Genomic DNA, 20,757 nt, shown 5'->3' on the forward strand with positions numbered 1-20,757 from the left:
AAAACTAGCGGGCTGATCCTTTAACAAAAAACTGACCTACTATTAGCAGATAACCATTAAACAAAACTACCCCTTACCACTTAGTAAAACAAAAACAAGGTTGCAATCCATAATTAAAATAGTATCAGTAGGCCTAACATACATACTGCTTGTGTAAAAACCATAAAAGCTATAGTAATATATAAAAAAAGGTTAACATTAGAAATTTTGAGATTAACTATTATAAACAACAACTAAAACAAAGAAAATTCTTTCATACCTCTATCAGTGGCTGTGAGCTAGCCACAACTGTGGCCACTCCACTATCAACAGACTATCGCAGATGAGGAGGTGTGTCTGAAATCATGAGCTACATGTCATACAATACATGTTACATCTAACATGAAACATAAAATAAATATAATCAAATGAATTAAATTAACATGAAATAACTATACCTGTGTAAAGCTCGTATGATGTCTATTCTTTGAGTCTGTGGTAAAGGTTGAGGGTCCTGTGGATAACTGATGCACATGCATAATTTTTTTTGTCAATCCTTAATATGATTATGTAATAAATATATGTATTAATTAAAATGATTAAAATGATACATACCTTAGGACTTGTGGAATGGATGAAAAATGGGCCTGGAGGATCGCTGCTAGGCCCAACAACACTCTGACCTTGAATTTTGAACAATATCAATAGATGCTAATTAATTAATCATTCACTATACATATGAAATGTGATCAAAATAGTAAATTATAATTGTAATTTACTTGTGTGTCAATGCCAAATCTGTCGTTCAAGAATTGATCAATAACAAGCCCATCATTTGCACCATCTCCAGCATGAGTGCCAAATGTGCATAGGGATCCGCATGAAGTGCACATGTGACCATGATGCACAGAAGGCTCCCCCTCAACTAATGGGCTCATGGAATGGATGAGGGTCTGTGTCAAAGCATTAATGGTCCCTAGAGCGCTGGCCTTTACATTTTCCTTTACAACTGAAGGAATAGTCACATGCTCATGCTGTGGCTTGACCATAGGTGCCCTAACTACATTAGGGTCATGACATGCTCCCAGCCTCTCAAATGATGACCCCCATCTCTACCTTAGGAGTCTAATATATCAAAATAATTGGGGATCTCCCCAAGGAAAAACTCACAATATAATTTCTTCAAAAATTACATGGGGACCTCGTGATTGTTGCAAGGAGGGGCATCAAAAACCATCCACCATCTATCCCAAAAATTATTTCTAATAGCATCGTGTATGCACCAATGGATGGGGAATCATTTAGTACCGTCTCTAATAGTATTTTGCTCATCGAGTTTTCTAAATAATGCACATATACTACCTTTTAATATTTCTTTTTTCTTAACATCTTCATATGAAAATTTATTTGCATAAAATCCTTTTTGTTCATCCCTCTTAACCCCCAAATATCTAACTGACCACTAACTGAGGCTATCTACGTGTTAATGGATTCAAGGGATGATGCCAATTGAGCCCTCATTGGATTGGTTTGTCTAAATACTTTCAACTGAGCAATGAGTCTTTCTAATTCAATTTTGCCTCTCACTATTTCATTTATTATATTTTTTTGTGTGCCTGGCAGAGGTCTTGCAATTGGTTTAGGTTGTGGAATTTGTTGTTCTTCTTGAGGAGGGTTTTGATTTTGAGGTTCTTGAGGGTTTTGACTTTCTTGTAGATTTTTTGATTGATTATGGACATTTCCTAATGAAAAAATCAATTGAAATCCAAATAAATAAACAAATCTAAATGAAATTTGTAAAAACCCTACAAAACAATATAAAAAACCTACAAAACAATATGAAAAACATATCAAACAATGCAAAGTTAGGTTTGTATCACTTACAGCATCATTGTGGGTGCGCTTGTGGTCTTGGATTTCGATGACGAGGAGGCATTTTGGCAAATGGTGGTGAAAATGCTATCTTTCCAACTCGCGTACGTGCTGCTCGCTGTTTGAGTAGAAGAAAATACTGATGAAAATGATGGGTTGTGGGTCTACAGCCCATCATATACAATTTTTTTTTTTGGTAATAGTGCATACGCGCTATGGCTTGGGTAACCCAAGCCATAGCGCTTGCACACTATTTAAAATAGGAAAAATAAAACTACTTGTCACCTTTTTGGCACCACAAGTTGGTTCATTGACCCATGTATTTAATAGACATTTCAAATTGGAAAAGTGTGAGACCATATATAACTTAGCAATAATGAATTTATTTAGATCATATGTTTAAAAAATAATAATTTTTAGATAGAAATACTCAAATTCACTCATTTTGATAAGTCAGCCTGAAAGGTGACACAACTTTGTACTTTTACCCCTTGATAATTTTGGGCTATGTGTCCAAAGTTGTTACACTTATAATACATGATCTTATTTATTTCTTCATAAGGTCTTCTTTCTCTTGATTTCCTTTCATTATATCTTCTTCTATTTGCAGGGTTCGCATTTCTAAATATTCTACCATTTCTTCTATCATTATGATATTAAGGTTTCCTACAATCAATTGCATTATGACCAATATCATGATAATATGACTGTAAATTTTATAACATGATTAAATAACTTATTTGTACAATCTCTTTTCATATGACCAATTTAATTACATGAAAATTACTTACCTCAAAATTCATACCTAGTTCCATTAGGAGATTCCACTTGCTTAGGTTCATCCAATTTCATGGTTTCTTTCTCTCGTCTAACTTCTTTGGATTTATTAGAAGATTCACTAGATTTAATCTTATCATCAGATTTATCTTTCTCTTTTAGATTTGATCCACTTTTAGGTTCCTTTGCATACATGTTAAATAAATAACCAAGACTAGTCTTATCATAGTTAGGTCTTTGTATTGACATTGATTCATCAAGCTTTTCTCTACTAGAATAAAGCTTTTCAAGTTGTAGCTTGCACTTAGTTATTTCACCTTTCACAATAGTTTTGTAGTTCTTCATGATATTCTTTTAATTTTTTAAATTCAGATGTCTTCTTCACTAGATTGGCTCTAAGATCTAAATTTTCAATCTTCAAATTAGATTCAACTTTACTAGGATCATTCCTCAAACTCAACTTTAGATTGGTAATCTTCAATTCATACTTCAAGATCTTGTACTCTATTTTTAGTTCTAGATACTCATCATCATTAGTTTTAGATTTAGTAGATTTAGGATTGGATTTGAGATGTTCAATCTTTTCCTTCAATTGGCCAATGTATACCTTGGAGTCTTCATATATATCTTTTAGTTTATCTCTTTCTTTAGTAAGGAGATCAATTTTTTCAAGTGCCTCTTCAAGGTTCTTGATCAATTGTTCCATATCAATAGGAATCTTACTCAAGTTTTTAAGCCTCTTCTAAGTAACTATGCTATGATACCAATTGTTAGAAATAGGGAATATTAAAGAGCGACGGGGGGGGGGGGGGGTGTGGTGTGGGGTGGGTGGGAGTGGGGTGGGGGGAGGGTGAGGGTGACTCAGTATTTATAAACTTTTGTCAACAAATGGATATTATTTATTACTTTGAACCATGGATACGAAAGTAAACAAGTAATATTGAATGGTAATAATAACCATGCATATAAAGAACTCATTAGACCATTTTTTTAAAGTAGGGAAACCTTGGACAAGGGAAAATCCCTATACCCACTAGATGGTGTACTAATATAAATGTTCCTTGTTAGAGCATGAAACCTATTAGGAGTCTATAAAAGCATTTAGTACAAAGGAACCCTACTAGAAGACTTTGAATCTTTGTTAGGAGATTCTAACCTTGCTGGGAGTTATAATAGAATGGATGCAAGAAGAGCTCACTGCCCAAACATGCAATTTCAGTTACAACAAGAGTTCACTACCCAAACAAGTAACTTAAATTTATGTTCCTCAAACTCAGATGTATAGATGTTGCAAGTTCTTCTTGACTGATCTTTGACCTCATCTTGATCTCGGATCATAAAATCAAGTTCTCAAAAACTTTACATAAATCACTTCACAAAATGTTTGCATATCACTTTTTTCATCATAATGTACATTACTTACAAACTTAATCTCACTAGATATCCTTTGTATAAATACCATGCCTTTTCACAAATTGCTGGTAGGTTGGCTAAGACCATAATGTAATTTTCCAACTTAGAGTAAACATCTAGGATGTTAGCCCTAATTGGTCAAGTAATTATTTTGTAAACAAAATACTTCCTTTACATTTAATTATGTTATTCTTTTCACTAGTAAATCGTGAATATCACTTTTTTGTATTGTTCATACTAATGTTTGAGGTTATACACACCATCATTAATATGTATACTATTTTCATTTGACCTCTCTTACATAGATAAAATCATATTAACAAGTCACACACCAAGACAATACACTACTGTAAACCAATTTCATGCTTAGATAATTTTTTGAGTACCAGAAGCTAAGTATCTTTGTTTTTTAGGTTTTCTACAACATGCATATCATGTGTTTCCATTAATGAAAATAATTACATCACTGCATATAGCCAATTTTCAAAACATCAAATCATGGGAACTATCCATTTATGTAAAATTTTGTACTTATGTCCTACACTTTTATTTTAAATTTTGTTGTGTATGCTCATTGCCATCAAATTGGATTGTGTTCACCAAATATTAACATACTATACATATAGAGAGAGTTTTGAAGAATAAAAAGCTATCTGTGTGTGTGTGTGTGTATATATATATATATATATTAGAGGGCTCATGTTGGTACATACATACATACATACATACATATATATATAGACATATACACACACTTTATTATAAAAGGTATAAAATATTTTTTCATATGGGTTCTAAAAAATATTTTTATAATAATATAATTATTTATTTTTAATTTTTAATTTTTTTTTTGGCAAAAGTGAATGAGCCACTAGATATATATCTCTATAAAGTAAATATTGGTTCAAGAGCTCAACTGGGAAAGAACCAGAAAGAAAACCTAGCATCATCACAATATTTACAATTGACTTAACATAAATACTTTCAATGTGACTATATTGATGAACAACCAACCAAACTTTGAAATTTATGAAATTTTACAAAATTTCATCACATAGCAAGCACGGTGGATTCAAATTCATTCAAAAAAATATTTTCAACATTATATAAAACATGCCAAAAGTGAGGAGAAAAAAGCCCAGCAGGTCAGAAAGATACCACTATGCTATCGGGTATGTGCAGGATTATGGTCAACCAAACTATGCTCTTAAGCAGCAATAAAAAATTAGAAAATGAAGGTTATGTCAACTTGACGTGCAATTTTCTACTTGTTATTAACTTTATATCAAAAAGTTGAGAGAAAAAAATCTCTAGAAAATTGAGTCTAGTTTCTAAACTACTAGGACTTATCTCAAAAAAAAAAAAATGATTGGTCAAAATTTTGAATTTTAATGCAATATTACAAAAAATTCAGAACAAAAATTAGAAGTAGACATATGTCTGACCACCTTAATCAAAATAAAATGATAATATTTTTTTAATAATATTCTAGATATAAGTAGTAGACTCATGCTTAGATGTGATACATATTTTTGGTTATTTTTATTCTAAATAAATAATAATTAATTAATTTTTAACTTTAGTATTTTTGGAATTAAAAAACTCTCGTGTCTGACCACCTTAACTACTTCAAAACTCTACAAAATTTAATTTTTAATTTTTTTCCTTATAGTAGAAGAAACATAGAATGTGATCTTTTGGATTTAAAAAATGTTGTACCATTTGAAAGTTATAGTTGTCTTTCAAGTAGTGTGTCAGTCAACACTTTATACGTAACTCCATTAGAAAATAAGTAATAATTACTTACTAAACTCATAATTTGAAAAACTTTACACTTATGGAAAGATAAGAACATTCTTAAGAAACCCTATTCATTTCATCAAATTTTGGTGGAAAAAAAATCATCAGGTACATGTTTGAATTAAAAATCACATAAAAACTGGCCAAAAGCACATTTTAAGGATGTTTTTAAAGTTGATCGTATAGGTTTGGTATCAAAAAATATAGTAGACCTTATAAAGATATTAATTTTTTACATTTAGTATCAAGATGGGTGGGAAAAAAGTTAGAATAGATTTTGAAATGGTTTGAGATATTTCAGAACTATAGATTTTTTAGATTGCCACTTTTTGGCACACCATGATCTTGCACATTCCCTATCTTTCATCCATATTCTCACTAGGAGTAGCCATTGCAGAGAAGTCCCATCCCAAATTTGGACATGATACAAGGGCAATGTCCCAACCTGAGCTCGAACTCTCAGTAGCAACAATGTCTCAACCTAAACTCGATCCCTCAACAGCAACATCTAAGGTGCTAGTAGAGAAACCAATGGATGAAGGCACATCCCAACCACTAGGTATAATGACATCTGGATATAGAGGCCAAGTAGTTTCTACTAAGACATGGTGACCAAGACTAGGATCTTTGAAAGCCAAGAATGATCATGCACCAAGTTCATTGAATGAATGAGTTGGGGTGGCCGAAGGTGACTTCATTTGGGCAGCTTTTGCTTAGGCATCAGATATTGAAATCCCTAAAATATCAATCAAAGCAAAAGTAATTTTCTTCACCTCCTCAGTCAACTGGAAACCCAAAGCACGAGCTGTGAATTTTAGGGCCTTGAGTAGGAATTGAGTGTTGTGCTTCTTAAAGGTTTTCTGCATTACTTCAAAGATCATCATGGCTTCATGGTTCTTCATGAGCATGGTTCTTGAAAGTATGCCACCAACTAGGGCACTACTGGTCCACAAATCATAGTTCTATATCACACATTTCAATTTATTATCAGCCAAAATTTTGGCCAAACCACCTTGATGGCAATAATTTCCAATCTCAATGAAGATTGAAGAAGGTCCATGGCATTGGGAAGGAAGATGGAGACCAAAGTTGAAGGCAATAAAACATTCCTTGTGGATGTAGAGAAAAAATCCGCCCCTATGATGGTTTGAATCACACATCGGATGTTATATGAGTGTACAATAAACATATTATCCAAAGCCACATCTTCAAGAGGGTGAGAAATTGAATCTTCATCCAATGTTGGATGAAGCCTAATTTTGAATTTTTTTGGCAAGATGGTACCATGGAACTGATGGCAAAAATCACATTTCTCACATACTTCTTGTGGAGATGACATTTTGAAAGCAATTTGAATGGTAAACACAATAAGCTAAACAAATATATTAGATCAAAATTCATTCTGCACCTTAAACTAAATCCTTTGGAGTACCTGCACTAGCGTGTAATCAACAGGGTACCATTAAATAAAAAATTAGTTGCAAATTGAGAAGGGAAAAGTACAAATTTGACGTGCCTAAGATTGAAGATTGAGCAATTTGATCAGCAGTCGTATATGGTGAAATTAATTTTTCCAAGTACAAAATGTGACATGACAAAACTGAAAAGAGATCATACTCAATTAACATCAACCTTCTACTTAATGATGAAGATTTATCATGATTTTACCTTAATCTTGGACATGAGAGCCTAATTTATGAAAGCTTCATTAAATGTTCAATGCCCAATTTGGATAATGTGCAGTGACCATCGAGTGATGTTAGAATGTCCACTATAGTGTACTTGGTACATATGATATTCTGGTTTTCTTGGCATTATCCACAATTCAACACATATAGATCACACAAAACATATAACACATTCAACTTTTGTAGTCACTAGCTTACATAACATCAACTATGAATTAACACATATTGATTAGATGGCACATAAAGTACACTCATCACATCACTTGAAGTATCTTGGCCTTTGACTTGGCAACAAAGGTAACTTGTCACCTATAAGAATTCTAACTTCTTTCAATAGCTATAGGATAACTCATGTACTATTTTGATTTACTCAACACATATAGCCAACTAGTTTTCATGAGACATGAAGTATACTTACACACTTAACACATATGGCATTGGGTACCTTAGATTACTGGCTTGGATGACATCAACTATGCCTCATCACGTATTGATCTCTCAGTACATGAAACACACTCGGCACTTGAAACAACTCAGCAACAATGAGAATTCTAGCTCAACATCAATAGTAACTCGACACATTGAACACTTGGTGCATGACACACACTCGACAACTAAAATAGCTCGGCAGTAATGAGAATTATAGCTTGGCATTAGTATTAACTTGGCACCTATATTGATGCAGGCTCGACATATATAGCATCTAGGCACACATAAGAATTTCTTGTCACACATATAAAATATTTTGCCCCTAAAGTCACCACCATACTCAGCATTAGCTATGGCTTTCTGCATATTGATCACTGGGCACCTGAAACACACTTGGCACCTGAGGCAACCTAGCACATATAAGAATTACTCAACACATAGAGTTCACTCAAACCTTTAAGTCCCTGCCATGCCCGACATTAGCTATGACTCGGCACATAATAAATACTCAAGCACATGAAGTACACTTGGCTCCAAAAGGAAAAATAGCTCGACACAAACAATAAACTCCTCTTCTAAAGGTTAGTGACCATTAGTTTCTACAAATATTTGTAGTTCTCCATGATTGAAGAAGGGTTTAATGTAAAAATTGTAATCCCATTACATCTTAAATTAGAAAGATAATCTGCCATTTTGTTGCCCTCTCTATATGTATGTGAAACTCTGATCTCCTAAAATTGATTAATAATATTCCAAATTTGTTGGAGCACATATTTGTGTTTCCAGGAAGATGATTTTCTCTGAATACAAGCAAAGATTATAACTTGAGAATCACCTTCAATCTGCACTTGTTGGAAGTTCCCTTTCTTAGCTAGCATTAACCTTGACAATAATGAATGAGTCTTGGGCATATTGTTAGTTCCTAAAGGAAGGGGAGCTATTTTTATTGCTAGGACTTTACCAATACAATCTCTAATGCATGCTCCCAATCCTAATTGTCCTGGATTACCTCTAGATGCTCCATCAAAGTTGAGTTTGACAAAGTCAAGAAAAGGGGGTTGCCATTTAACTATAGACCTATTTGTATGAGTTTGCAACTTTGAGGAAGTGCTAGTGCCAAATGGGATGAAAATTGATTTCCATTCCTGAATGATACTTCCATCTTAGGAAGTGATAGCTAGATTAAATCTACATCTACTGTCACTTGCATTAGTAACTTTTGATATCGATTTTTCAATGATTTGGAGCACTTTCTCTAAAGATATTATTTCTTTTCTAAAAATCCTCTTGTTTCTTTCCCACCAAATATACCAAATAACTAGACCAAGTGTAGATTTCTAGATTCCTACAAATAGGGCATTGGGGTAAAGAATTGACCAAGCCTAAAAAATGTCCAGGATATTATTTTGCAGTGGGGAGTAGTAAATTAATTTGTTTAAAACAAACATCCAACATTGGTATGCGAACTGACATCTTGCAAATAGGTGGTCAATTGATTCATCTTCCTCACCACATAAAACACATTTGAAAGGAGAGGCAATATTAATCCTAGCTAGTCTATCACTTGTAAGAATTCTATGCTTGATTGCTAGCCATGCAAAGCACCTAGCCTTGGGAAGTACTATTTTATTCCAGCAGAACACGAATGCAAGAGATGATGGTTTTGCAGACTCAAGCTATTGAAGAAGTTTTTAATCTTCCTTGATTTAGTTACCATTTTGGTTGGGATCCACATTAGTCGATCCTTAGCCATTGATACAAAAGCCTATCTTTCTGAAAAGATGGAGTTAAGTTGCTATTTATGTTGAGGATCTAAAGGGAGTTGATCTGAATCTTTCCATATTACTTTCCTTGAGAAGATGTAAATTGCATCCATATAATGAACAACAAGGTTACCCCATTCTACTTCTATAACTGAGATGATATTTTGTATGTTTGGGATTGTATTTAATGGGGGGTGGCCATTCCACGAGTCAGCCCAGAAGTCAATCTTGTCCCCACAGTTTAATTCCCATAAAATGTAGTTAAGAACAATATCTCTGGATGCAATCATGAAGTCCCAAATGACTGATCCCCTAGGGAGATCCAACATAGAAAACATTATATGTTGCTCATTGTTATCTAGATATTTCTATTGCATAATTTGACACCAAACTAATTGTGATTTAGTATACATCTGCCAAACTAGCTTACTGCCAAATGCTTTGTTCCTAGTTATCAAATCATGGATTCTCACACCGCCTAGAGTTGGATGAAATTCCATATTTTGGAGAGAGATAAGTGGAAGTTTCTTTTCATTAGTCAAATTTCCTAACCATAGAAAGCCCTTAACAAGTCTTTGAATTTGTGAAACAATAGAAGATGGTGCTTGCATGAAAACCATGTAATAATTAGGTATTGTAGAAAGGACTAACTTAATAAGAAATATTCTACAAGATAATGAAAGTCATCTAACTTTACAAGAAGCAATTTTGCTCTTAATTCTTTGATATACTCCCTCACAAAAAACTTTCTTACTTGAACCTATAAAGAAAGCAATCCCGAAATAAGTGGAGGGTAGAAAATCCTTAGTAAACACAAAAATATGCACAATCTTGTTTGAGATAATCTAGTTTGTATAAAATAAGAATATTTTTGACTTTTGAGGATTAGTTTTTTGACCTACAACTTCTAAATATAGCAACAAAATTTTATTAATCTATTTTTCCTCAGATACTAATGAAGCACCAAATAGTAGTGTGTCATTAGAAAATAAGGAGTATGTGACTGAGATTGTTGTACCTTCAATTTTTTCTCCTTTCCACTTATTAGATAGATGATGATGCTTGATGTTTGTACTAAGGACTTTAGCCATGATGATGAATAAGGTCGGTGAAAGAGGGTCACCCTGTCGGAGACCTTGTGTGGAGGAAAAGAAACTAGATGCTAATCCATTGATAATGATTGAGAACCAAGCCCTTGAAACGCAAGCTTCAATTCGCTTGCACCATTTTTAATCAAAGCCCATATTTTGAAGGACTTGAAAAAGGAAGTTCTAGAAAACTTTGTCATAGGCCTTTCGCATTTCTAACTTGATAACAAAATTAGAAGATTGACTTTTCTTGATGGAATGGAGAACTTCATGAGCTACCATTGCACCCTCCATTGTTTCTCTACTAGGAACAAAGCCACCTTTTTTGGGAGAAATTATGGATGGAAGAAGTTTTTGAAGTCATAGATAGATGGCTTTAGTAATAATTTTATAAGTCAGGTTGTAGAGTGAAATTGGATGGAAGTCTACAAAAGTTTTGGGCTCTATGGTTTTTGGAATAATTGCAATATTTGTAGAATTGAAAAATTTTGAAATAGATTTGAACTTTCTGTATTCCTCCATAACTGCTAGAAGGTCCCATCCAATAAAATGCCAGTAGCTCTAAAGGAAAAGTTTTGTGAAGCCATCTGGACCTAGGGCTTTGTCAAGAGGGAAGTAGAAAACAACCTATTGAATTTCTTGAATGGAAAAAGGGGCCAAGAGCATGGATTTCTCTATAGGGGAGATCATTGTAGGTATGTGTTGGATGAAATCCTCTACTTGTGAAGGAAAAGGTGAGGGAAGTTCTACCAGTACAAGAAGATTCTGAAAGAACTTGACATATTCATCTCTGATCTGGTGAGGGTTGGTTAGAGTATCACCTATTTCAGCATCTGAGATTTGAAAAATTGATTTAGCTGCCCTTTTCTATTGGGCAGAAGCGTGGAATTTTTTTTGTGTTTCTATTTCCTTGTTGTAGCCAAACTTCCCTAGACTTTTGTCTCTAGTAATCTTCCTCCCTATTACACAATTCCTCCCATTCAATCTATAACTCTTTTTTCTTAGCATACGTGTCATTGTCCATTTGAAACTTGATAATGGAGTAGTGAATCTTCTCCAATTGTAACTTAACAATTTCTTTTTGTTTGAAGACATTTAAAAAAAAATATTTTCTAGATTTTGATCTGCTCCTTGATATATTTCAATTTACTGGAAAATTGGTGCATTCTAGATCCTGAAGCAAAGGGGGCACTGATCCAACATTGTTTTAAAAGTGGGAGAAAATGTGGGTGGCACAACCACACACTTTCAAATTTAAATGATGACTTATGTTGGTTTTGGTCAATAGTTACAACTTGATCAATGTCAATGGATATTAGAAAGTGATCAGAATCTGGAGCAAGCAAAATCTCTGATTGGAAGCAAAAATTACCTAATTTCTAGTCATAAGATAGTAGAAATTTATCCAATTTGACTACAATTTGAGCAAAGCTTGATCTCCTGTTTGTCCATGTAAACTTTCCATTAGATGGTTGAATATCCATCAAATCATTATTCTCAACAAATTGAGTGAAGTCCTAAATGGTTTTAATGGGTGGGAAAATACCACCAACTTTCTCATTTTGATTCAAGATTGCATTAAAATTTCCCCCAAGGATGACTTGATGGGAGTTTTGAGATTGAATTAGCATTGCTATATGATCCCATCTTTTAAACTTTTCCTAAGAAGAGGTAGGTCCATACACATTGAATAGAGTAAAAGAGACATCAAAGTTAAGAAACTACAACATTTTCCAATTAGCTTGTTGTTGAATAAGATGGCCATGAATTTTTAATGGGTTAAAAAGAATGGAAAGACCCCTGGAAGTACCCATACTAGGAGAATGCACTAAGGACCACTTTGGCCATTTGGCTACGGACTTCTGAAATGTTTCTTGTGATAATTTTGTCTCTTATAGCAACACAATATTAGCTTTTGAGGATTCTAAAAAAAATTGAACCCTACTTCTCTTGTTAGAGGCATTTATGCCTCTAACATTCCATGATACAATTCTTATTGTTGACAAGGAGAATAGGCTATTCTCCTTGTCATTATCTTGTTGACAACAAAGTTGTCATCTAGTGTGGTCTAGATACCTAAAGAAATCTCAATCTTGGTTTTAGAACCCTTTGGATGTCCTCTAGATTTTGGTGTCTTAGAAACCTAAGGGTGGAGAGAGGGAGATTGGAAAATGGAGAAAGTGTGTTGAGTATTAAAATATGAGAAGTTAGCTTGGAGCCCAGATTCAAGTTGTTCTTTGAAAATCTCAGACTCTTTAAAATTGTACTCTTGAGGTTGAACCTCTAGCTAATCAACCACCTATGGAAAGTTGGATTCCACCATAATGCTTGGAATGTTTTGGGAATTAAGCTCAATTGGGCCCTTATTAATATCAGGTTCCTTTGAATTAATTACATCAAGATAAAAATTTAAGTTATCTACCACATGTTGAAAAATACTCTTCTCAAGACCAAGTGGGTCCAAATCATAGCATGCCTCTAGCATCGAATCCAGTTTAGCTACTTATTTTGGAGTTTCAAAATCATCAATGGCCATGCAACAAGATACTTTTTCCTACTTTATCTACCTATTCCAATATTGAAATTATTTGAGTAATGCAACAATGTCACTATTTTCCTTATTAACAACATTAAATCCTTCTTCTTGTGCAATACGAAATACTATATTATTAGCAATTGTAGAGGCAATTTGATATGTAATCTAAAGAGTTTTCTAGTCAGCATAGTGATTTTTGATAGGATCATTATCTTTGAAGCATACTAATGTCAAATTTGAAGATGGATGGTAATTATGGGTATTTTTTGATTCATTTAGCAAAACTTGAATGTATGGTAAGACCAGTTGTAAGATTGACGATAGTTTGGTTGCAGTAGAAAGATCCAAGCATTGATTACTTGGTGAAGTGAAGCCACATTAAATAGAGGTCATCAAGGCCATATCATAATTTGGTTCTAAATGGGAATTGTGGGCACATAAGTTAAGATCTGTACTATAATCTAGACATATGTCCTAGACCTCATTGGATGAATCTTGACATTGAGTATTAAATTGACCTAGTTTATCTCTAAACTTTTGAACTATTTTCTTATTTTGAATTATGATTGATTAATCCCATGAACCCCATTAAGAATTAATGATAAATTGAGATGGATGAGGTTGCCTCATATCTAGTAGCAGGAAAACTTTGGGGTCCAAATGTGGTTGATCATATGGAATAAAGTCATGTACAAGGAAAATACCCATTTTGTTTACAAGAATTTCAATGATCTAAGGATCCTTATACTCTAGAGGTAAAGAGGGAAAGGATATCCAATGTGCCAAAAATGGAATCTAAAGAGATCGCAGTTTGAAATTTGGAATCCAAATCAAGGTGTATAAACCAAAACCACAACAAAACCAACCTTTTTGCTTATGTACCAAATCTCTAGTAGCTTTTGTTTCAAAGATGGCTATAAAACATTTTGATTCAGAATCAATATAGAAGATATCCCTTAATTCTGGCCAGGACGCAAGAGCCCAATGTTTAATAGTCATAAATGAGAGAGAATTGGATGTGAATTTACCAATTAAAGTAGTTTTCCAAAGTAGCCCAATGGAGTTTTGGAGCATATGACTAGGAAGTGTGATCATTAGCCTATGCCCACCTATGTGTCTTTTGAGTTGGATTTGACCACCACTTGCTTCTCTTTCCATAGTTGTTGTTTCTTGGCTGGTATAAAGGGGGCTATATGGGGATCCTGCATCTCAATATGAGGCAGATCAATATGAGGGGATCCTAAGATGAATCAGGCTATGATAGAAGATTACGTTTTGAAGGAAACCCTTCACAAATATCAAAGACTACCTATTTACGATGAGATCCAGTCTTTTGGTTTTTCTTTGGAAACTTATTGGCCATGTTCTCATTTCATGATGACAGAAGTTGAGTTCATTTTCTTGGAGGGCTTGTTTTTAGAGCCTACCAATGTCAGTTTTGAAACTTGCTTATTCTTGGAACCATCTAGCATCGATTGTTGTTGTAGCCATTTTGAAGCCTACATTGAAGTTTCTCCCTTTTCAAAGCTTGATCCATGAAAAAAATAGGATTTATCCCCTGAATATAGCTGATGGGCATCATGAATTCAAGGGTTCATGAGAAAAGGTTTAGCTAGATGAACCACTGCTCTCCCTCAAAATATTGATTTTTCACTTGAGAATAGATGGATTTCCTAGAAATGGGAATGCTAAAACTATAGAGAATCATGCTCCTTTGTTGCCTACTATACAATAGGATTTGAAGAAAAAAGATGGAAAGGGCATCTTGATACTAAACCCTAGGTTGCTTTTGACCTTTAAAACCTGGTTGAGGACTTGGGCATGCTAGTATGCCAGAATTTTTTTTATATTGGCTCTACCTGTGCCTGAGATTCTCTCTCCTATCCCTGCACTTATACTTGCTCCTACACCCGCACATGCCCCTGCACTTGAGCCTACAACCATGTGTACCATATTATCAATATTTTGAAAAATATTTATTTATATAAAAATAATTATTTAATATAAATATGTTTAATTTTATTAAATAATGTTGTATGATGTAAATCCTAGGTCTATAAGATTAATTTTTCCTCTTAGTTTCATCTATGCTCTCATGTTTATGATTTGTGAATTAAATAGTTTCTTATACATAAAATATAGTTTAAGAATATAATTTCTTTTATTCTATAATTTTAAAAATGATTTAGACTTATATACCTTATTAGTATTTGCATAGGCATGGTACTACAAATAGTTTAAGGATATAATAAGTTCTTTACTTCAACCAATCGAAATCAATTATTTGTAAAAATTGTCATACAATAAATATTTTTTCATAGTGTAGATGCATATCTTATAAGTTATAAATTGAAAAAAATAAATTTTGAGCTATTTTATTGGCTTTAAAACTTGGGTTTTTATACATAGATTTTCTGGAAGCACCATATATTTGCATTTTTGTAGGAAATTTTTTGGGAATGATTTATTGTTTAGACATACAAGTAAAATCTATTTTAGACTCTTTTAGTGGTATATTTAGAAAATATCATAATAAAAAATAAATTAACTAGTAACTCAACCATAAATAAATTGATGAATATATATATATATATATATATATAACCATAAATAAATTGATGAATATATATATATATATAGATCAAGGTGAATAACATACTTTTCTAAACAAGAAAAAGTCACTGAATATATTAATAACTTGTCCAAATGGTTTGATAAATTTTACATTACAATTGAACACAAATTATAATTACAATATTAATATATTTATAGAAATATAATTAAATAATAATTGCATCTACATACAAAATTATAATCATAATTAATTATATTTAAGTATAGAAAAGTACTAAGATAATAAGTAGTAAGCTACTAAGTACTAAGCTAGTAAGTACCCCAAAGTCAGACTAGCTAGGGCCTATCGTTAAATCCAAGATTACCATGGACTCTAGAGAGAAACTCACATTCTTGTCAGGGTCTACGAGACCACTAATCTCACTACCTGACTCAGTGGTTGACTCAATTTCCTTGTTCCTTGTTGGAAAGTTTGTCTTGGTTTGACTTATGGTGGCTATATAGGGTCTACTAGACCACTGATCTCACTACTTGACTTAGTGGTTGATTTAATTTCCTTGTTCCTTGTTGGAAATTTTTTCTTGGTTTGACTTATGGTGGCTATGGTGAGAAAATGGTACTTTAGGAGGTGGAAACCTTTAGGTTTAATGTATGTGTCAATGATGGTAGGATCCCTCATTTTACTTAGCTCCACTACTAAATGGGACTTTGATTTGGTCATGGAAGGATCTTGGAACTTTGGTAATCACATGTTGATGGTTGCAAAATGGAAACCAAGGTTTAACTCAAAGCATGGCCTCTATATATATTGACCACTCTAGATAAGATTACCCAGACTCCCCTTGGAATTTTGGGATGAGCGAGTGTTTAGATGGATTGGAAAACCCTTTGGACAGTTCATTAAAATAGATCATATAATGACTAGCTCCAAGACTAAATTGGGTTTTTCTAGGTTTTGTGTGAATGCAGGTATGAATTAACCTTTACCAACCATAGTGGATCTTAAATCTAAATGAGCTACATGGTCATAATCATTAGTTTATGAGAATGAAGCTCCCTTCTACTAAGGATCCAACATCTTATACATTTTATTGTGGATTGTATGAAGGGAGAGAAACTCAAGAAAAAAAGTTACATCACTAGGTGTAGTGGTAGTTGAAAGCTTGAACATAGCTAAAATGGCTAACCAAACCAAAGACCATGCGAGCATGGAGTTGGTAAGATTGAAAGAAATTTATGAGGATCTCCATGATCTAAATGGAGCTCTTAGTAAGGATAAAGAGAAGGTTAGAACCCCTATGAAGGAGAATGTTGATAGGTAGGGCAAGATGATCATATGTTGTCAAACTAATAAGAAGGAAGCAGTTGAGCAATAGGAGGGGGAGATTGTTGACATGCAAGCCCTGCAACTAGCTCAACTTGGAGGAGGAATGTTGAACCAAGGGATGAAGGATGATGGAGTGTTTACCCCTCACAACATATCCCCAAACATGGGGAATGGTTCACCGCTGACAAATGGAACCCTGGTGGTTTCACTCTGAGGCATTGTGGAAATAGTTTCCCCTACCTCTGAGGTACCAAGTCTCAACTAAATCTGCAATGATTTTGAATGCATGGTCTTGAAGAGAAAGACTAGAGGGGGGAATAAGGCTGATGTTTGGTCAACCATGAGGGTTGGGAGACATCTGATCAAGAATATCCATCAGAAGGAAATAGAAAATTATATAGCATAAGGAAAACAAAAAACCTTAAAGGAAATCCAACCACATAAGAGATGAAGATCATATCCTATAATGTGAGAGGGATTAATAGTCTTAGGAAGTAGTATGAAATTTCAAAAAAATCATTGAACTTAATATTGATATGATTATTTTGTAGGAAGTGAAAATGATAAAGCATGTTTTCTCTAGAGTGGCTACTTACATTTTGCCAAGTGCTAAATTTTCATATAGTGATGCTAATGGTGCTTTTGGTAGCATTGCAACACTATGGAACCTAAACAAGGTGGCGGTCTTGGTAATCCTCCTCAAGACCCATTTTTTGGTCATGAGTTTCACCTCCCATGTGCTAGTTAGAATTTTTTAACTTCTATGCTCCCAACATGTGAAATGGTAGAATGACTATCTAGGACAAGGCTAGTAAAGTGGGTGATGCTATGAGACAAGAAAAAATTCTATACACGGGTGATTTTAATATCCCACATTAACCTTCAAAGAAAATGGGGGGATTGGAGGACTTTTTCTGAAAGCATGCATGAATTGGAGGGATTCCTTAGGAGGATGACTTGATTGATATTGATCTCTAGTGTCCTACTTTCACTTGGTCTAATAATAGATTGGGTAAAAATCTTACTTGGGTTAGGCTTGACAAGGCCCTTATCTCATCCGACTGGGACATTCTCTAACATCCATCCCTAAAAGATGATTTGAGGACCATATTGGACCACTTTATGCTAGTAGTTTCATGGACATAGTGTCAATGTACCATATGAAGGCCCTTCAAGTATGAGGTCACATGACATTGCCACACATAGTTTAGAGATTATATTGCACAGTGGTGGAATGATCTGATTAAAGGAACAACTATTTTCCATATTACTAGAAAACTTGAAAGAATCTGCAAATAGGATAGAGGATGAAGAAAATATTCATTTAGAAATATATCCAAAGAAAAGGACTCTACTAAAAATAAGTAGGAATCTATTCAAAATTAGCTAGCAAAGGGAAATGTGATTGCTGATAGACTTATCTCAATAGGAATGGGAGAATACATGGAATGGAATTGAACCATATTGAATGAGCAAACAATTTCTCTCCCCACTATCATTCAATGAAGACCCTCCAACATGGTGGGAGAGTTCTCTTCTATAGTAGAGGCCATCAATCTATGATACATGCCACTCATAGAAATTGCATTATCAACAAGCAGGGTGTCTCCAGTTTCAACGTCCTTGGTAGAAAACAAACCTTGACCATAGATAGGAATTTATTTTATGATCACTGGAACAATATAACTACCTACCTCTGGCATATTTTGTACTCTAAAATTGTTCAAAAAATAGGCAAAGAGATCAAACTTAATTTTCTTGTTTTCTTATCTATATTCTTCGATTTGTCCATGTGCAACTTTATTTCATTGGAATTTGGGAATTTCTCTAGAGCCAGTGAAAAGTAAAAACATGCTAAGTTGTACTCTTTGAGTTCTTACAAAGCCCTACCATTGTGAAAGAGGGATTTGGCATGAACATAATTAAGTTCCAGGGCTTTCTTGCACTCGTCTATGGTTTTCTCATAGTCCTCTAGCTTTAACCATATCTCTCCCCTATTAGAGTAGCAATTCACAAGTTCATCCATGGCATCCTTGCTATAGTGTTCCTATTTATTCTTAATAGAAATGTCTATGCATTTTGTATAACATGCTATTGCTCCTTTCTAGTTACTCTATTTAAAAAATTGATTTCCTTTTGATCACAAATAAGGTAAATCTACAACTGGGCTCTTTGCCTCTCCATGAAGTTTTGGAGAAAGCTCAAGCCCTTACAACCTTTTCTATATTTCTTCTAAACTATTGTCCATTCTTGCATTGTTTTCCTTTCCACTAAAGGGAAATTACTGAGGGGTAACAAAACACTCTAACATCATCCTATCATACTCTTACTCTTTTCTCCAAGATCCCTTTCCCCTCTCTCCCTCTTATCACTTTCTCCCTATCTTCACCATCTCTTACTCTTTCCCTTGTCTCCCTACCACTTTAATTTCTTTCTCAACCAATTATACCATCTATCTTGACATAGAGAAGAGGGAGGAAGCTAGTTTAGGGGAGATATATATAGAGAGAGGGGAATAAGGGAGGAAGAAAACCTAAGTTGAAAGGGAGGGCGAACATGAGATAAAAAAGGATAGAGAGATATATATTGTAATACTAATATAGAGATGTGATGTTAGAGAGAGATGCAAAGATAGAGAGGTGATGTTAGAGAGAAGAGGAGGAGAGGAGTAAGGGGAAGGGAGAAGGGGGGAGAGATCAAGAGAAAAATGTACAAAGAGACCTAAATATTGAGTAGATATAGATAAGATAAAATTGTAAGGGGAGAGTTATATGAGATAATTAGATGGATAAAGCCTAACATACTCCTTTATATTCTTTTGGTAGCCATATGGATGTCTATAGGGAGGGAGAGAACTAGATAGGGGGTAGATAGAAAAGAATGATGCCTAGAGAGGCAAAGAATTATGAAAGACCATGATGCAGAAAGAAGTCAAGAGGTTTAATAGTTTCTTGAGTACAACATTCTAATACTTATAAAAAAAAATATCATTTTTTAATATACAATTTATATCAAACTTGGTGTACTGCTTGTTTATCTTATTATGTTGAACTTCTGATACACAATAAATATAGATGGTTCTATTTATTTATCTTATCATGTTGGACTTATTCCTCATATACTACTTACATTTATAAATAAATTCATTAAAATATAGCCAAAAAAGTAAAAAAAAAAGGATAATCTTAACCTTATTCTTGACCTAGCCTATTTATTACTATTTTCATCAAAAAAATTCAAATTAGTAAACATTGTAGCGTCTCTCTTTAAAAAAAATTAAAAAGTGAGATGTGCCTCTATCTTCCCCTCTCCTAACTTTGTCCCACTTTTCTTGCCCTCCTCTTCCACATAATTTCTATCCTCCCAATTTCCCCTTCCTTCTCTCTCTCTCTCTCTCTCTGAGACACACACACCTTAAGTGGCTAATTATTCTAGTAATGTATTAGATACATTCATATAATGTGTATGAGTAATAATCCATGTTTATAAATAAAGGTACCAATGCAATCTC

This window comes from Cupressus sempervirens, chromosome 10, assembly GCF_028749045.1.
Source record: "Cupressus sempervirens isolate cs-2001-9-10 chromosome 10, ASM2874904v1, whole genome shotgun sequence".
Lineage (NCBI taxonomy): Eukaryota > Viridiplantae > Streptophyta > Pinopsida > Cupressales > Cupressaceae > Cupressus > Cupressus sempervirens.